At 33.2% G+C, this 18,578-nt stretch overlaps 1 long non-coding RNA gene across 1 annotated transcript in view; it reads left to right on the top strand.

Moving 5' to 3' along the window:
- The window catches only part of LOC129146856 (uncharacterized), a 152,648-nt gene extending 134,483 nt beyond the window's left edge, over positions 1-18,165 (top strand). Inside the window, exons 2-3 of the long non-coding RNA XR_008554140.1 lie at positions 1,925-2,061; positions 18,138-18,165. This is a non-coding gene — a long non-coding RNA (uncharacterized LOC129146856). The remainder of the gene's footprint in view (positions 1-1,924; positions 2,062-18,137) is intronic.
- Positions 18,166-18,578: the final 413 nt, after the last annotated feature.

Raw genomic sequence — 18,578 nt, 5'->3', positions numbered from 1 at the left:
TTTTATTGATTTTCCTACTTTCCCTTTTTAAAAATACCTTGTAATTTTCTTCATCTTGGATATTTTCATTACTCTTTTATCTTTGTTCTTTTATTGCTTTCCTCTCTTAATTATTTCATATTTTTGTTTAACCTTGTTTACTGCTTACTGCAATATCAAGAAAACAAAATGAACTATGTCTTTTGCCTCATATTTATCTACATATACTACCCTTTTATCCTGCCACTATTACTGTATTACAGTATTTGAACAGAAAGATCGTGATCTGATACATTTCTTGGACTCAGATAATATAAATGATGGTTTATCTGGTAATTGTAAATGATAATTGTCTGTTACCAAAAAATACAGTTGTTCCCCAAGAATACATAAGTAACAAAATTAATCATATTAACATTCACAAATTGATCAGAACTACTATTTATAGGATAGGGATAAGATAAATTTGAACAAACTTACTAAACCTATACTACAGCCTGTTATAATTTAGATTTTTAGTGGACATCTAAAAGTATTATTACTATCTATATTTTTAAATAATGTTAAATGATACTTAAGCTTGCTAAAATTTTATCTTGTTTCATGTCATTGTCATGTCATATATATACATGTCATTGTCATGTTGTATGTATATATATGTGTGTGTGTGCGTGTATATATATATATATGTGTATATATATATATATATATATATATATATATATATATATATATACGTACACGCACACACACATATAATGTTAAAGAGAAACCAAATAGTTTTATGTAGGTTTTGAATCATAATCAATGATAAGTGAATCAGCAATAATATGTGGGGAATTCCATGGTATATGTACTATTATGTGTTTGGTACATAAAATCAAGATATTCATGGCTTACTAGGTTATATTTCAAAGTGGAAATTTAAAACACTTTTTTTCTGAAAAGGAAGCAGATAAAGTTGACCTTTGTACATTGTAAAATATAATGCATGAAGTGAAAATTTTATAGTATGAGAGGGAAAAAGGAATGAGCTTGAGGATGGTATAGAAAAAGAAGTATGGTATAGAGCATGAGGGATATCATAGTGGAAGGGAAGCTTGGGAATATGAGCAGAATCAGAATTATGATAATCTCTCAAATTACAAATGAATGTTTTCCCTTGGAAATTAAATATGTGGTGTTGTTTCATTTTGTTTTTTCTCTTTAGTGAGTGTGTAGACATGTGGGAGTTTTGTTTCAGAGGGGGGAATAGCAAGAAAAAAGGTATTAAAGGGCTAACTACATTTCCACCTTCCCAAAGGACTATTTTTAGGGTGGATGTTAATGGAGGAGGGAAAGACATCCTAAGAAATCTCCAACAGAGTCCTTTACAATTTCTAACAGGGCCCCAAACCTAAATAAATGAATGCTACTTTGGGGGAGGGTATTGAAGAGATAAAAGAGTTTATATAGATGTAGGAGATAAATTAGAAGGCACCTGCAGAGTCAAAGTAAAATATAATATAGGATTGAAATAGCTTTGTAAACAAGAATGTTAAGTATAAAAGAAATGTTGGAGTGGACAGACATGTAGAAAAATAAAAGAGCAAGCAGACTAACTTATAAACAGTAAACTTTGATGCCTAATTTAATATGGAGGAAGGGTTATGATTGTTGATTCAGAGTTTATGAATTAATAGTAGATTTATGATGATGTGAGTGGTAATTGCAAATGTTACCATATGTTAAATACTCATAATATTTTGGCTTATCTTGAAATATGACTAACTGAATTAAGGCACAAATAATAAATGTCATAAATAGTCCCTAGTTTGTCTTAAAACAAAACTTTAACAATAATGTAGTCCATGTGAATCTTCAAAAATCTTCACTGTGTATATCTTTTTGAGGTCCAGTACAAATCTCTAATTTGGTCATTATGTCCTTATTTATTGTTCTGTAGAGGCAACCATCCTGGAAAGGTGGAATCAGCTTTAAACTTTCCACTTTGGACAAAGAATGAGCTTTAAACTTTCCACTTTGGAGATCCTCACTGTTGAACATCTGTAGTTCTACCAAATAACCACTGTAATTTAAAAGGTACATGATGGCACATCCTAATATTTGCTAGCTTCCTTACCAGTGCGTAAGGAGAGTGTTTTTCCTCTTATTTTCAGAAGCATCTATATTTCTGAGAACATTTAGAGCAGGTAGGCATAACGAGTTACGTAAATATGTATAGTAAAAATTCTGGCAAAAAATATAATTTCAGCACTTTTTAAAATAGATTTGAAGTAACTTTAAAGTTATTTTACTTGTAAAACATTTTGCTGATGAAAATATAGTATAGTATACAATGGGATTCTATAGTAAAGCATAAGTTTTATGTAAGCACTAATATTATACTAGCACTGAAAAATAATTTAAGGCTAGGTAGTCAGAAATAATACATGTATTTATATACTGGTAAATACTAGCTTACAAAACCCTGCATAAGCTAATACTGTAATATATTTGAGTAATGATGGTAACTAGAAAGCAAAGCATAATATACAATAAATTTGAATGAATTTCTATACAGCACATGCAGACAAGGTAAATATGAATAAACATTCATAAAATGCAAGCTGCAAAATATAATAAATTTTAATGAATTCCTATATAGCTAGCCTTAGTACATGTAGACAAATATTTCAGTAAAAAGAGTTTTTAATGCATAATAATGTATTTGAAGGAATTCTAATGACATATTACTGAATATTCATTTATTATACGCAGTAGGGATATTAAAATTAATGTTTATTAGTAACAAATGTTAAGGAATGTTGTAGCTATTTGATAATCATCATTAAAATCCTTTAAAAACTATCTGCAGAGATTTCAATCTTCATGTTTAAAATCTAAGAAATTACATCAGTAAAGCCATATCATTAAAGCACAGTTGCACCAAAGAATTTTTTAGTAGGAGGGTTTTTTTAGAGCATTCCTGAAAGAGTCGCATAGAATACCTACAGACGTTTTCTAGACCAACAAATCTTCTTCATGCTCCTTCATTGGGAATTCAAGACTGAGGTAGTACTAGCAGGTGAGGTGTATGTATGATTAAGCTCAGTATAGGGATTTGTATTTATAATAATGGCTTTTAGGGGTAGCATACTTTTTACCACTTCCACCTGAGTAAGAAGGGATTCCATTTTTCATGATTATAGATTATATACTTGTACTTGCATTCTTGATTTCATTTTTTGACATTAAGAATTTCAAACTTTTCAAATATAGGCCAGATTCTATCTCGTGTTTTTTATCCATAGTAGCATATAAAAATTCAACAAACTTTAAACTTACAAAAGTGCATTGTACTCTAGAACTGCACATCGTTCTGCAGTTTCTGTTTTCCCTGTCATTGGGAACACAGAATGTTGCTCAGGAGACACTAAGAGAATGTGCAAGCGATTACAGTGCTAGTCATTCCATCAATATGAATGAGTTTAGAGAGCTCATTTCATACCACCTTTTTGTATAATACCTGCTTAGATGTATGATCCTTGAGTAACAGTTACTTCATTACTAACATGACGTTAAAATTCATACAAGTACAACATACTCAGCATTTATTTCCCTTTTCACAAATTTCTGTTTGCTATACATTAAGCATTTCTTAAAGGTTTTTGTATCTCTATTAGGAGGTGTTTTAAAACAGCTCTGAATCTATAGTCAACATCAAAAAAAAAAAAAAGCTGAATTTCCTCTGTGATTGTTAGTAACATCACTGAATAATTCCTAAATAAATGTAATATCTCTTTCATTTTAAAATTGTCCCCATGACAAGCATTCAGCCTGACAGTCCTGCTTGCTGTAGACAGCCCACCTGTCATTAATAGTAACCTGTCACTTATTGGCATGAGAGTAAAAGCTGCAAAATTCTCAGATCAGACAGAGCCCTAAACCATGGTATATTCATCAGAGGTAGCTCAGTAAATATTTATGCTGAGAAAATTTTAACTTTCCTGCTCTCCAACATCAATCACAGAAAACGGGGTCATGTTTTGTTATCCTCCTCATGATACGGCTTGAGCTTTCACTAAGTATGATGAAAGGATCTTAGCGTATTCATATTATTAATAATTTCAAAATGTGCTCATACAATAAGAATATTAAACTTGTGTTTTATAACCTATTGGTGATTTTTTTCACTATTCACACCAAATAGATTAATTTTGGAACACATCTTAGGTTGTTGACAAGTAAAATAGCCTCACATAAGATCCTTACTTATGTCCTATGAAATAAATGGGTTGAAGATTCATTCATAGGTGGTAAAGGTAGGGAAAGCATAGACTACGAAATTATTGTGACAAGATGGGTTCTTTTTTTTTTTTAAATAGAGTAACATTCAATAAGTTTTTCATGAGAAACTGCTGTATATAATACACAATACACAATGAAATATTGGCAGAACAGAAAGAAACTATAGCACAGATATTGAAGTCATTATAATTAAGCTAAAGTTAGAAAGAATAAACATCTTTATGTGGTTAAAAGATGAGGTGAATAGTGGAGAAACGTTGTAGGAATCAAATTTTGAATTACTTCTTATGGAAAGGATAAAATGGAGTCATCAGAGGTGTGGAATAATATATTTTATTTTGAACAGCATCATGAATAAGGGCATTCCAGGACATAGTAAGTGGTAGAAAACAGATTTATATAGAAGCATATTTTCCAGTAGGTATCTTTGATAAAATATTCACTACAGATGATATTTTCCCTAAATTTAGCCCTCATTTAGCAGCAAATTATATGTTATGTCTTGTTCTATAAGAATTCTTACCAAACCACATTAATAAATTATTGATCATTTTAAAAAATGGAAGTGCCACTTTCTTTACAAGGAATAAGCTAAATTTTACCCATTAAATAACACCATGTTGGCTAAGAGAACCAAGAGTCATGTCAGTGAATTTATGTGTGCAAAAGTGAGTTGACTGTGGGAGTTTTAATAGAAACCTTTATCTTACATTTTGGTCAGTAAAAAATAACATTATAGCTTACAAATATTTTCAAACAATTTGTTATCTGGAGTATCTAGTGAAATTAATTTAATAATTAGATAATAGTTTAACCAGCAAATAATTCATTATTTTTACCCTATAAAATTTTGTAATGATAATAATATGATATGAAAATATAAGATATACATGGGTAAAGATTATACTGCAAAAATCCAATAAAAAAGATGAGAAATAAATATGTGACATCTTCAAAACCAAAAATAATCAGTGAAATCCAAGTTAAATTAAAATGATACTTTTCATTTATTAAAAACTAAATATTTTTTGAAAGATAATATTCAGTTGTGAGGGAGTAGTGAAAAGAGCACTTTTATGATGCTGGTAGGAAGACTGATGTGCAGATATTTTCCACTGAGATTAACAGAAAACTCAAATAACATAGGCTAACAAATGAGGGTTTTACATCTCATGAAACAAAAGACTGAGGTCAGATAGTTCAGTGCTAGTGTGGCAGCTTACCGATGCCGCTCACTTAGGAGTATCAGCTTTTCATCTTTTTCTCCACTATATACATTTTTATTTTTCATGTTCAGTGCTTCAAGATTACAAATTGGATGCAGCATCATTTTATAGCTGCATAGTTAGACATAACTTTTATATTTACCACTTTCATAACACATGATTTACAAGATAAAAGTCTGCTAAATCTCACTAGTTAGCTTAATATTTTATAGCTTTTATTTCAGATATACCAGGCTATAGAGATTAGCTGTAATTCTTTCTTCATGCTGTATGTTTTACTATAAACCTTCTTAGATATCCCACAACTCATCTCTCTTTCATGTATTTTTTCAGTCCTTTATATAGATGTGTTTTGTTCTCAGTAACATTATTAGATTTTTGTGTCAGATTATTATTTCTCTCTTTAACTTGACCTAATGGTACTGTTAAATATATCACACATTTATATTTCAATTATTTTATATTTACTTCCAAACATTTTGTTTTCAATCTTAATATTTTTTTCAAGATTTTTTATGTATTTATGCATACAAGAACTGGGGTACAGGCCAGAGGTGTGGAAGGTGAGAGGATTCCCCAGAGACAGAGTGGGGAACAGAACAGGCAGATTGACCAAAATACACTGCTGAGAGAAGCAGCAGGCAAGTCAGGAGAGGTCTTCCACGCCATGTGGGTTGCTCCCTGGCTGGCCGGGGATCGAACTCATGCTGCAGAGGCTGCAGACAGTTCATAGATTGCATCTTAAACTCTTGTGCCATCAGGGAGGCCCAATCTTGCTTAATAGTTATATTTCAGATCTTTACTATCTTCTGCATATTAAACATATTTAATTTATATTCTGTGACTGATTGATTACAGTATCTGAACTTTTGCACTCCTGATTCTTGTCTTTGTTATTAGCAATTTTTGTGTCTCCTTGCATGTTGGTGATTTTTTATTGATTTTATATATATATGCATTTTGCTTGAAATTGTGATTGCTAGGTTTCTTTGAGTCTTGGAATGGGGTGTCTCCTCTGACAGAATTTACATGTTTTTATCAAATACATAGTTCAGCACTTCTAGGTCCATTTAAAACAAATTCTGATCTTGAGAATTTTGAAGCATAGCAGCAGTGTTCATTTATGCTGCAAATTCACATCAGAAGTAGATTGTATATATAAATTATAAATCAAGTATACTTTGCTTTGCTTTCACCGAAGTCCACCTTCTATGAAAAGTAAGTTTCATTACTGCCCTATAGGAATATTTAGTTAGTAGGGTATTTATTCCTCATCACTTTTGTAGGAGGAAAAAATCTTATGGAAGAAGAACTTAAAGAGAATTCTTTGTAGTATACCTACCTTAATCAACATTAAATGGGTTTATTTCATAAACTCTCAGTCTTCTGAGAGAAGCCAGGCACTAACTTGTTTGTGGCTGAGCATTCTTTGTCTTCTTTTCAGTTCAACAACTTATATAATGTCTTTTTTGGTTGACAAAATGTTTGCCATTTATACAAAAATTTTGATAGTTTTATAGAGGGTCAATCTATGTGTTTAGTCTGAAATACAGCCAGAAATGAAAGTGTGTACAGTACATTAATAGAATGTAGAAATAATAAGTGTTGCCCTGAAACTTAATGGAAGGCAGTAACTCTAGCCTGATAATTAGAGCTTCAAATTCAGGAAATATTTTAATATTATTTTATGACCATATTTCATTTATTCTAATATATCTTTTTAAAATTAATTTAATAACATTGCATTATCCATATAAGTTTCAGGTATGCATCATTTTTTTAAGATTTATTTTTATTCATTTATGCATATAAGAACTGGGGTGTAGACAGATATGCGGGGGTGAGAGGATTCACCAGAGACAGAATGGGGAGCAAAACAGGCAGATCTACCGAAATATGCTGCTGAGGGAAGCAGCAGGTGAAACAGAAGAGGTCTGCTGTGCCGTGTGGGTTAACTCCTTGGTCAGGATCGAACTCTTGGCTGCGGTGGCTGATGATAGCTTGATAGTGCTGAAACTTTAACCCCTGTGCCACCAGGGAGGCCCATGCATCATTATAAATCAATGTCTGTATGTATCACATTAAGTTCACCACTAATGTTTTATGATAGCTATTTTAAGCCTAAAATCCTCTTAAGGAAATATTGCTTACTTATATTGTTTACTTGTGTCAAGTAACAACCAGCTTTCATTTATAAATGATTAGAGAAAAAATACATATAATATTGATATTGATTTGCCAAAGTCAGTCAAAATCACATCATTATAAACATTTTTATTTCATTAACTTCGAAGACAGCATTTACAAAATGTTTATGGTCAAGCTCAAACTGCAATTGGTAGATTTGTTTTAATGTTCTTAGCCATGATTTCCAGTTTCTATTCCAAATAGAATGAATTAAAGTTTTGGGAAGTTAATGAAACCATATTTAAAAGTGAAGTGAAATTAGTTAAAAAAATAAATTTCATTTATATGTAAAAGACTCAAAACAATCTTAAACAGTTTTGTAATAATGCTAATAAGCATATTTCATAAGAAAAACAAATATCAATACTTTTTTATATTCAGCTCAGATATATGCAGTTAACTAGTAATTTGTTATACAGCATGCATATAAATATCAGAGAATCAAGAAGAATCTTTTTATTAGTGAAATTCCACTTATACTTTGATTAGTATTCCATTTTTCTTTGAAATATATTCAGAATTTACTTAAGGAGCAGTACATGAAAGAACAATATATAAAGGAATTATCCAGCTCTCCTCTATCTCAATGTTCAGATGGGAGGCAATAAAATAAGTATTCACAGAACACTCCGAGGCCATGTGCTCACTGCATCTTGCTTATGGCATCTTTCTTCTACTGGAGCTATGTTTTGAATTCTAGAGAGGCAACAAAAGCAAGTTTCAGTAAACAAAGGATGTTGGAGTCTTGGTGAACATCAACTCCCTTCTTTTGTTCTGGAAAAACTCCACCAAAACTAATACTCCTGACTGCTCTCCATCCACCACAACTGATTTCCTCTTTCCACAATAATCCTATAAAATTAGTTATGCTGTTGATTCTATAAGAGCACATTTTGCCCTTGAGAAATAAAGCTTGTGGCTGTCTTGTGTGTGAATGTATTTCAAAACTAACCCATGTGTTTAATATACAAAAAAATCTGCATAACTAGTCACGTCTTATACTACTTTAATAATTGCATCATATTTCATATCTGCTACCTTATCTCTTATGTGTGTCTTGATTGGTTATGAATTTAGATAGGAAGTATGATCAGTATTTGTTTCTCTCAGACCTAAGATGATGTTTACATACAGAATTTTAGGGCTTAGTGAGATTTTTAGAAATATGCTATAACTTTTATTGAAACAACATCAATTTAAATTGGAATATAAACAGATAGGGTAGCACAACTTTCTAGCACCTAATTTATATATTAAAATTACCTGAAAATAGGCAACTTGTAAAATAAATTTTCATATTATTTCTAGCTACTTTCTGTATCTTTCTCTATTTTATATAAATTATAGGTGGTAGAGTGTGCTTTAAGGAAATGCCTAATTTTGTGGAAAATGTTAAAGAATTATTTATAAAAAAAATTCTCCCAGTTTTCATAAGAGGAGAGTAGTTAGTTAGAAAATAAGTTTCATAAGTGAAGGATATAATAGCTGATTGGAAATACACATCTACACATTGCAGGTATCAGTGCCTAGGAAAATTTAAATTCTTAGTTAACATTGGTATACTTTTTTTTTTAAAGATTTATTTATTTATGATTACAAGAACTGTTGTACAGGCCAGAGGTGTGGGAGGTGAGAGGATTCACCAGAGACAGAGTGGGGAACAGAGCTGGCAGACTGACTGAAATACACTGCTGAGGTGAACAACAGGCAAGACAGAAAGGTCTGCTGTGCCATGTGGATGGCTTCTGGGCCAGGGATCAAACTCATGAGCAGAGGCTGTGGACAGCTTCACAGCGCTGCGCTCAACCCCTTGTGCCACCAGGGAGGCCCAACATTGGTGTTCTTGATCTAAATTCTATAGTTTACCAAAAAGAGAAAAACAGTGCACAGATTAAATACGATGTTTTCAAGGATTACAAAAGTTGTCAACATATTTGAAATAAAAGCTTTAAGGTCTTGCTGTAGTTGCTCTTGTTTAGTATCTGGCCCTTGGGTAACTATCACTGCCTTAAAAACATTTAGTTGGGTCTCCCTGGTGGCACAGCAGTTGAGCGCTGAGTTGCGAAGCTGCCCACAGCCTCTGCAGTGCCAGTTTGATCCCCAGCCGGGCTAGGGTCCCACATGGCGCACAGACCTCTCCTGCAGCGCCCGCTGCTCCCCTCAGCAGTATACTTCATCGGTCTGCCTGTTATGCTCCCCGCTCTGGCTCTGGTGAATTCTCTCACCCTCCTGCGCTTCTGACTGTGTCCAGTGCTTGTATAAATAAATAAATAAATCTTAAAAAAAAAAAAGCCACATTTTGTTACCTTTTAGTCAGGCAACTCTCAACACAATAGCCTTTTTAAGCACTTTGAGCTTTGTACTAATAACAAAGCCCTACAGCACCTCACAAAAAACACATTATTTTTAAAGCAAGAAGAATCTTTGTACAGTTCAGAAATTGAAAGCTTAAATTGCAAAATGATATTTTTAACTTCTTCATAAAAATTAAAAATAAAAACCAGAGTTACCTGACAAAGAGAGACTATATTAATGACTTTTTGCTTTAATTAAACTTGCTGAAAAGGTATACTTTGATGGGGAAATCATCTTAAAATTTGTTTTATAAGTGTCATCTGCCCACATAGTCTAGTATGATGTTATTTTTGTCATTTTTTTTCATTCCTAAAGCCTTATATTTAGTTTTGTTGTATATAAGAATCTACTGAATAATTCTCTGAAAAAAAAATCTACTTATTCTTCCCCTTCTCTCCACATCTATATATTCTTATATTAGATCGCTCTCACTCTCATTCACTATATATAAACACACACACACACACGCATATATATACGTGTGTGTGTGTGTGTGTATATATATATATATATATATATATATATATATATATGACACTTATCTATTCTTTCATCCATCCAAGTCTGTCTGTCCTCCACTTACATACAACTGCCTTAGACTACATGTCCCAACCTTTCCCAGCAGTCTATGAACTGAACTTCTACAGCTGGGCAGGAGCATAATGTATATATAAGAGGTGGAATTAGGGAATGTGTGAGATATATAGAGGAAAGACTTCAAGTGGAGATGAGGAAAAGGGACATGTGAGAGGTTGCTCCTAAAACTTAAGTGTTTTGACAGAGACTATAGCTGACATTATTTTGACTTCAAGGTAGATTATATGATACATTTTGAATTTCAGTTCTCTCCTTCCATCCCAGCCCTCTGAGACCTCTGTGATTCTCCACCAGAAAGTTCCATAGACTTGTAAAAATATTTTGGGCTTCAGTTGCCACACTTCGGGCTAGGCCTGGTCATTTACCCAACAGGGCATTGAGTAATTTGAAATCTTCTCTCCTCTCCTGCTCTCATTCTTCCCTCTCCATCTCCTTGCTCTCTCTCCCCCCATACACAAACAATTAAAGATCTTTCACACTAAAAGTATTTTTTTTATTCCTTTGTGCACGTGCATGGTCGGACCCTTTTAGAATATGCACCCCTTATGAGTTTGTAACCCTCAGGTAGCCCTGAGTCATGCTGCTACAGTGGGAGGACAAGGGAGTGTTATTTCTATTCTGACTTACCATAAACCATAAATACTAGTATACTATTGTTCCACATACTGAAGTGAAACATACTGGAAAAGTTCTATTATTCTGGAAATCTGGAAAAATGTCCAGAATAATATTTACAGTGAAATTAATTCTACAAGTCTAAAAAGTTTATTTAATTCATTCATTTGGTTTCTTTGTCATGCAAATGAATAATCTATTTTTATCCATCAAACTTATTTCTCTAAGTCTGTTACCCTCTAGGTCCATGTATATTGTTGCAAATAGCAGGGTTTAATATTTTTATTTTTATAACTAAGTAGTGTTCTATTTTTTATATATCCACATCTTCTTTATCCAGTGATCTGTTGATGCATATTTATGTTGTTGCTAGCTTTTCACTATTATAAATGATCTTGCAATAAATATGAAGGTCCATAGATATCTTTGAATTAGTGTTTTTTCAAAAATGTTTTTAGTAAATATCCAAAAGTGAGATAACTGAATCATTTGGAATTTCTATTTTTAATTTCTGAGGGATCTTCATACTGCTTTCCACAATGACTGCACTAGTTCACATTTCCACCAACAGTTTATAAAGGTTCCCCTCTCTCTATAATCTCCTAATATTTACTGTTTCTTATTTTGAATAAGTCATTCTCATAGGTCTGAGGTTTTCAGATTGCTTTTTTTTTTTTTTGATTTGCATTTCTCTTCTGAGCATTTCCTTTTGTTAGGATGTTTTCCTGCAGAGAAGGATGAGGGATTAACAGCTTTAATAGGTGGTCAACTGTCAGCTCAGTTTGAGGACATTTAATTTGTATTATATGTCTTAGCTTAGATTCCATCTACAAAATTTCTTTCACAGTCCAAGGAGAGAAATAGAAATATTTAAGTTTCTTAAATAAATATGGTACAAGACCATATATCTTTACAAATATATAAGGATGAATAGAATTTGTGCTATTCAATTGGAAAAAAAAATGGGAAAAAATTAGAATCTGACTGATACATATTCCATGATAAGGAAAAACACAATGCCATATTACTGCATATTTTTTGCTTGCAAAAAGCAGAGAAAACAAGCTATTCATATTTAAGTCACCAGTGAAGATGATGTAATTAAGATACTATCCAACCTGAAACCATTTCAAAGACCTGGAATCTACACTGTGCATATATGCCCTATCACCAGCTGATGTTACCATTAAAGATGGTCTTTCCATGTTCCAAAGTGCTGCATGAGTCTGCAGAAACATTCCATAGGATTTATACACCTGTACAATTTATACACCTGTATAATACATACTACACACTTACACCTGTGCAAAAGCACTACCTACTACAGCAATTCCTGCTACTAGATGACTTTATTATTATTATTATTTTGCTCATTTATTACTGTAATGACTGGTTATTCTTTCTTTTTATTTATATTTTATACATTTTTTCTTTATTGAGGTAACATTGGATATGACACTGTATATGAATTAGGGGACTAGATTCATACCTCCTGAGATGTATGTTACTATACCACCCCCACCATCAAAGCACCCATAATAGGACATTGGGTCCCCTCCCACCTTTGCTCTTACCCCCTCTCATTCTCCAGCTAGTAGCCTTAATTCTCTAGTCATAGCCCTTGGGTATGTTTTCATTCAGTTTTGTCAGTTTCTTCTCTCTCTCTCTCTCTTTATATATATATATGAATGAAATCATCCAATATTTGTCTTACTCATTTTGGTGACCAAACAATAATTCAAGCCATTAGAAGTGCAATTGACACAAAAGTTTTATTAATCATCAAACCTGACAATGAAGGCAGACCTGAAAGCATGAAGCCCAGCCAGAAATTCTGTGAGCAGCCAGCAACCATATTTCAAGACTTTCTGCAAAATGTGCCCTGAAGGCGTTCACCGTTATACTCAGAAATCAGGGGAGGCCCTCGCTTGTTTTCATCTGTGGCTGTTGAAACTTTCTCAGACTTAACAGGAAAGAATTTAGGAACAGATAAAAACTTTCCTCTGGTTTTGTCTACTTTTCTTTCAGTTCTTGCCTACTCTTCCTAACTCAAGTTAGTGAAAGTGTAGGAAAAACAATGTGATTGCTAATATAAATAACCTTTACACTGGTCAACAGATGAAAGGAAAGAAGGAAAAGGAAAAATCTGTGTATCACCAATGTAAGAAGCCAGGATTTTAGAAGAGATTATAGAAAGAAGAGACAGAAATTTCTGGAACAAGGGAAGCAGGAAAGTCTAGAGACAGAGTAACAAGTAGGAAATACTGGGAATGTGGCTCAAAATTGACAGTTTGGGAAAGAAAGTCTTGGAGGCAAAAATGCTGAACCCTATATTTCAGTAACTTTTAGTCATGTTCAACTTTCTTTGCCCTTTCTGATTAATACTCACACTCTTCAATTTCCATAGCAGTTTCTACCTTTTTCTATCTTGATGCAGATCAATACAAGTTTGTATTTCTTATTAAGATTCTGCTTATATTCCTCTTTTACCATGGTTTCTATAAACAGATAGGTTGGATCTCTAAAAAACAGACATGTTTTCATAAATTCTTCTGTATGTTGAGGAAAGACCTACTGTGCAAATGAAAGCTCCATATTCAGAATTCAGGAACATTATTGCTTGATTTGGGTACTATGTGCCTTTTTTAGTAAAAGGGACTTGATTACAATAGAGTAATAATCTCACTCTATTCTGTCATGCAGTCTGAGCTGAAACATCATTTGGGACCATCGGAAGTTATAGTACAGGTTTAATTACAGATATTGAGACAATAAAATAACTTATTAAGAGGATAAGCTATGGCCATGTATAAACAATATCTAGTGTCAAGAGCTCAATTAGACTGAATCAAATCAGTTGTAAAAGAATTAGCAGCACAGGGGATGCTAGGTCTTAAGGAAGTTAATAAATTTGCAACTCATTTCAGTAGTTCCTTTAATCCATATACATTGTGCTTCAGTTTGCCTTTGAACATTTCATGGCATCTGCTTATTCATTCGCATCACATACACAAACCTCAGTCTTTAACACTTGCTAATTTTCATTATTCTATTCTTTTCTGAACAGTATCTTTTAGCAGTTTTAGAAGTCTTTCATTGAGATGCCTAATGGATCCACCTACTTGTAACCATTGTTAGCAGGGAAGTGAACCTCCTCAGTATAAAATCAAATGCATCTTTTCTTAGTTTCTAGAGGTCAATCTAAGATAGCAATGGGATTTCACCGACTCCCTATTTTTCAAATTTTAAATTTAAACCTTAATAATTATATTATTTATCTTGTTAAAATCCAACAAATTTTTACAATGTAGAATTTGTTTATAGACCCTGTCACTAGATGACCTCTGTAAATTGTTTACATAGTTCTATTCTCTGATGCTTAAAAATGACAGAATATTCTTTTGTAGTTTTTTTCAATTTGACTCATTTTAACTTTTGATCTAGAAAATTGAGAAATTAATGCCCATCAAAAAGTGTATATCTTGATTCACTCACTTACAAAACTAAGCTACTGTTGAGTTTTGTGTTCACACTTGACTCACAACTGAAATTTAGTATTGAAGCAGTAAGATTTCTTTCCCTCTTTCTGTCTCTTTTTGAATTGATAAATTAGAAAGTTATTAGCCTCTGTGTGGGTGTGTAAAGTATCCCTACTGACTGATGATAGTTATTAACTAGATTAAAAAGAATCTTAAGAATCTAGCTCTATTCAGATTCATTTTTTTTGTGTGTGTGTGTGGGTGATTACATGCTAATATAAGAATATTACAAAATTTCACAGAAAATAGAAAAATCAAACATAATAGTTTCATTGCGCTAGGAGAGTATTAATTAAAAATAACTCAAACATTTTAAGAATCCAAATTCACATATTTTAGGTGAAATTTTGGTGACATGGATTTGTTTAGTAATTTTTGGTTTAATGAAAACAGCTATGTTATCAATATTGTATATAGTACTAGCATACATTTGTATCTACATGGAAATATTTTTGCTAACCAACTCCTATGTAGTGTTTAAAAATATAAGATAGGGCCTCTCTGGTGCACAAGAGGTTAAGACGCAGCCTATGAAGCTATCCACAGCCACTGCACCACTAGTTCGATCCCCGGCCAGCGAGCTACCCACATGGCGCAGCAGACCTCTCCTGCCTCGCCTGCTGCTCCCCTCAGCAGTGTATTTCAGTTAATCTGCCTGTTCTGTTCCCCACTCTGTTTCTGGTGAATCCTCTCACCCCCGCACCTCTGGCCTGTACCCCAGCTCTTGTATGTATAAATAAATCTTTAAAAATATATATATATATATATATAAGATAAAGTATATTTGCATTTAATCAAATTGAATTGCCATTCACATTAATCTCAAACCATGTCAATATTATGTTTTTAATATATAAGCATGAAGACAAGTTCTAAGAGTTTTAGTAAGCATAAAATCATAGACTAACATTAAATTAATGGCATCTATTAATATATTGGTCATTTCTAAGTAAAATAGAATACTGAAGCATTAAGTCTAGGTACAATTTTATTTAATTTTACTATTTGTATTTATGGTAAGGACAGCTATGTATTTGGATCTGTAAATAAACTTGTTCATTTCTGTCAATTTGAGAAGTTTCATAATGTAAGAGATATATCTGGCTATAGAAAATATTGGATACATATCCACAAACTTTGTTAATCTGATATAAATACTGATATATGAAAGTCCAAAATTAACCAAACTTTAGATTGCTTTGTGAAATAGTCATTTTGGTTAGAAGTATGAATTGGTATATGTAAATGAGTCAATGCTAGGAGTAACATTGGTGGAGAAAAATAACTGTGTGAACGTATACAAGATGTTTAAGAGCGTAAAGAAAGAATAGTTTTGTAGGAAAGAAAAATGACTGATTGCCCCTGAGTAAGAAGAAGGTGAAAGACAAAACCTGAGTCAGTAAGGAAAGCTATAGATTTGCAGAGAAAAAAAATTCATTTGCTATGGTCAAAGTTGGCTAAAATTTTGATGGGTTTATTCTTAATATTTTTCCATAAAGAGCTGTGATTACTTGGGTTCAATTATTATGTTGATGCAAAATTAGAATGTGTTATCCTCCCTGTTAAATTGACATTATCTTATGATATTTATCTGCTCTTAATAAGATGTTATAAAATTTCTCTTTACCCTATATATAATCTATTTAGATTAAGATTCTGTGTTTTACCAGGAAATTTTTTTATGCTTTACAATGACTTTTTGTTATGTCTCTACATATCTGAGAACAGAGTTTTCTCATTTTTGAAACAAATGACTTTTTACAATATTATTACCTCCTCTGTTTTATTTTGGAATATTTAATTATCACTTTGAAGAAATAGAAAACCAAGTTTATTTCTAAATAAACCATGATCCTACATAATCACATGCCAAATCTTCTCAGGCACCTTTTTTTTTTTTTTTTTTTTTTTACTTTGCATTTCTAAAATTAAACTGTATATTCAGTAGAACTTAAAGTAAAAATCTCAGGACATTTTTTATACCCAAAGCTCTCTTTGAGTTTTCTCCGAAGGCACTGGAAAATATCATGATTTGTATACTCTCACATCATAAAGGGATGTGCTAAAAATAAGTAGGTTTATTTGTTAAGTTGCTCTTGATTTTTTCCCTAGAATTGTCAATTCTCAAGAGATTCTTAGCCTTACCTTGTTTAAATTTGCAGAAGTATAATGTTATAAAGCCAATGTATGCTCTATGGGAAAGTCTTAGATTTTTTAATGACTTTCCTCTCCATGATCTTCCTTCCTTCCTTCCTCCCTTCCTCCATCCCTCCTTTCTTTCTTTTTCTTTTTTGAAAGATTTATTTATTTATTTATGCAAGTACTGGGTACAGTCAGAAGCACTGGAGGGCAAGAGAATTCATCAGAGCCAGAGCGGGGAACAGAACAGGCAGACCAACTAAATACACTGTGGAGGGGAGCAGCGGGCGCTGCAGGAGAGGTCTGCGCACCATGTGGGACCCTCGCTGGCAGCCGGGAATAGAACTGGTTCTGCAGAGGGCAGCTTCGCAGCCCAGTGCTCAACCACTGAGCCACCAGGGGAGGCCCTCCATGATCTTTCTATTTACTGAGTACTAGTGGTGCTTTTCCTGAGTGATAGCAGGCAACAACATCAGAATGTCAGAATGTCATTAATCATAATTTTAGCTATTCTTTTTAAAACATCAAATTGTTTTCAACTTTAGCTCTTTAATTTGAACCTAGTATCTACTTGTAGGGCAGTGGTTTTCAATAGGAAGTGCTCATTAGATTGACTATGGAGTTTTATTAAAATAGGATACAAAACTGTTGAAAACATACCAAAGATATGTTCTATTTGTTTCTATAATCCTTAACTGCCTAATTTTTCCTGACCAACTGTTAAGAACTGACTATTTTCATCCCCTCCAAATTCATGTTAAAAACCCTTTTCTCGGGGCCTCCCCGGTGGTGCAGCGGTTGAGCGCTGGGCTGCGAGGCTGCCCGCAGCCTCCGCTGCGCCGGTTCGATCCCCGGCCACTGGGGAGGGTCCCACATGGCTCGTAGACCTCTCCTGCCGCCCGCTGCTCCCCTCAGCAGTGTACTTCGGTCCTTCTGCCTGCTCTGCTCCCCGCTCTGGCTCTGGTGAATTCTCTCACCCTCCCGCACTTCTGACTGTGCCCAGTGCTTGTATAAATAATTAAATAAATAAATCTTTAAAAAAAAAAAAACAAAAAACCCTTTTCTCGGTGTGATGGTGTTAAGAAGTAGGGCCTTTAGGTGGTGATAAAGAATTAGATAATGTCATAAGGTGGATACCTCATGAATGGAATTAGTGCCCTAATAATAGTCTCTGGAAAGCTTGATTCCTCTCTTCTCTCCATCATGTGAGGATACATGGAAAAGTTGAAAGTCTGCAATCTGGAAGAAGGCTCTCCTGAAAGGCTAACTATGCCAGTACCATGATATTAGACTTCAGCCTCCTAAACTGTGAGTAAATTCCTGTTGCTTGTAAGCCACTTGGTTTATAATTTATTATAGCAACCCAAACAAAGACACTAACTTAATACCACAGAAGGCAAAACTTTGGATGAGAGAAACTATTATAATTCTGTATATTATAGTTGTTCACACTGCCATAACAAAATATCACAGACTGGGTGACTTGAACAACAGATATTTATTTTCTTAGATTTCTGGAGGCTTGAAGAGTGAGATTCGCTTGTCAGCATAATTGTTTTCTGGTGAAGCCTCTTTCCTGACTTGTAGGAAGCCTCAGTTTTGCTATTCATAAATGTCTTTAATATTCTTTTCACATTTTCTGTGACTATAT

This window comes from Talpa occidentalis, unplaced genomic scaffold, assembly GCF_014898055.3.
Source record: "Talpa occidentalis isolate TD23 unplaced genomic scaffold, MPIMG_talOcc4v2.1 talOcc4.5, whole genome shotgun sequence".
Taxonomy (NCBI): Eukaryota; Metazoa; Chordata; class Mammalia; order Eulipotyphla; family Talpidae; genus Talpa; species Talpa occidentalis.
Note: the sequence above shows the minus strand (reverse complement) of the source record. Positions and strands in the feature narration are given on the sequence as shown.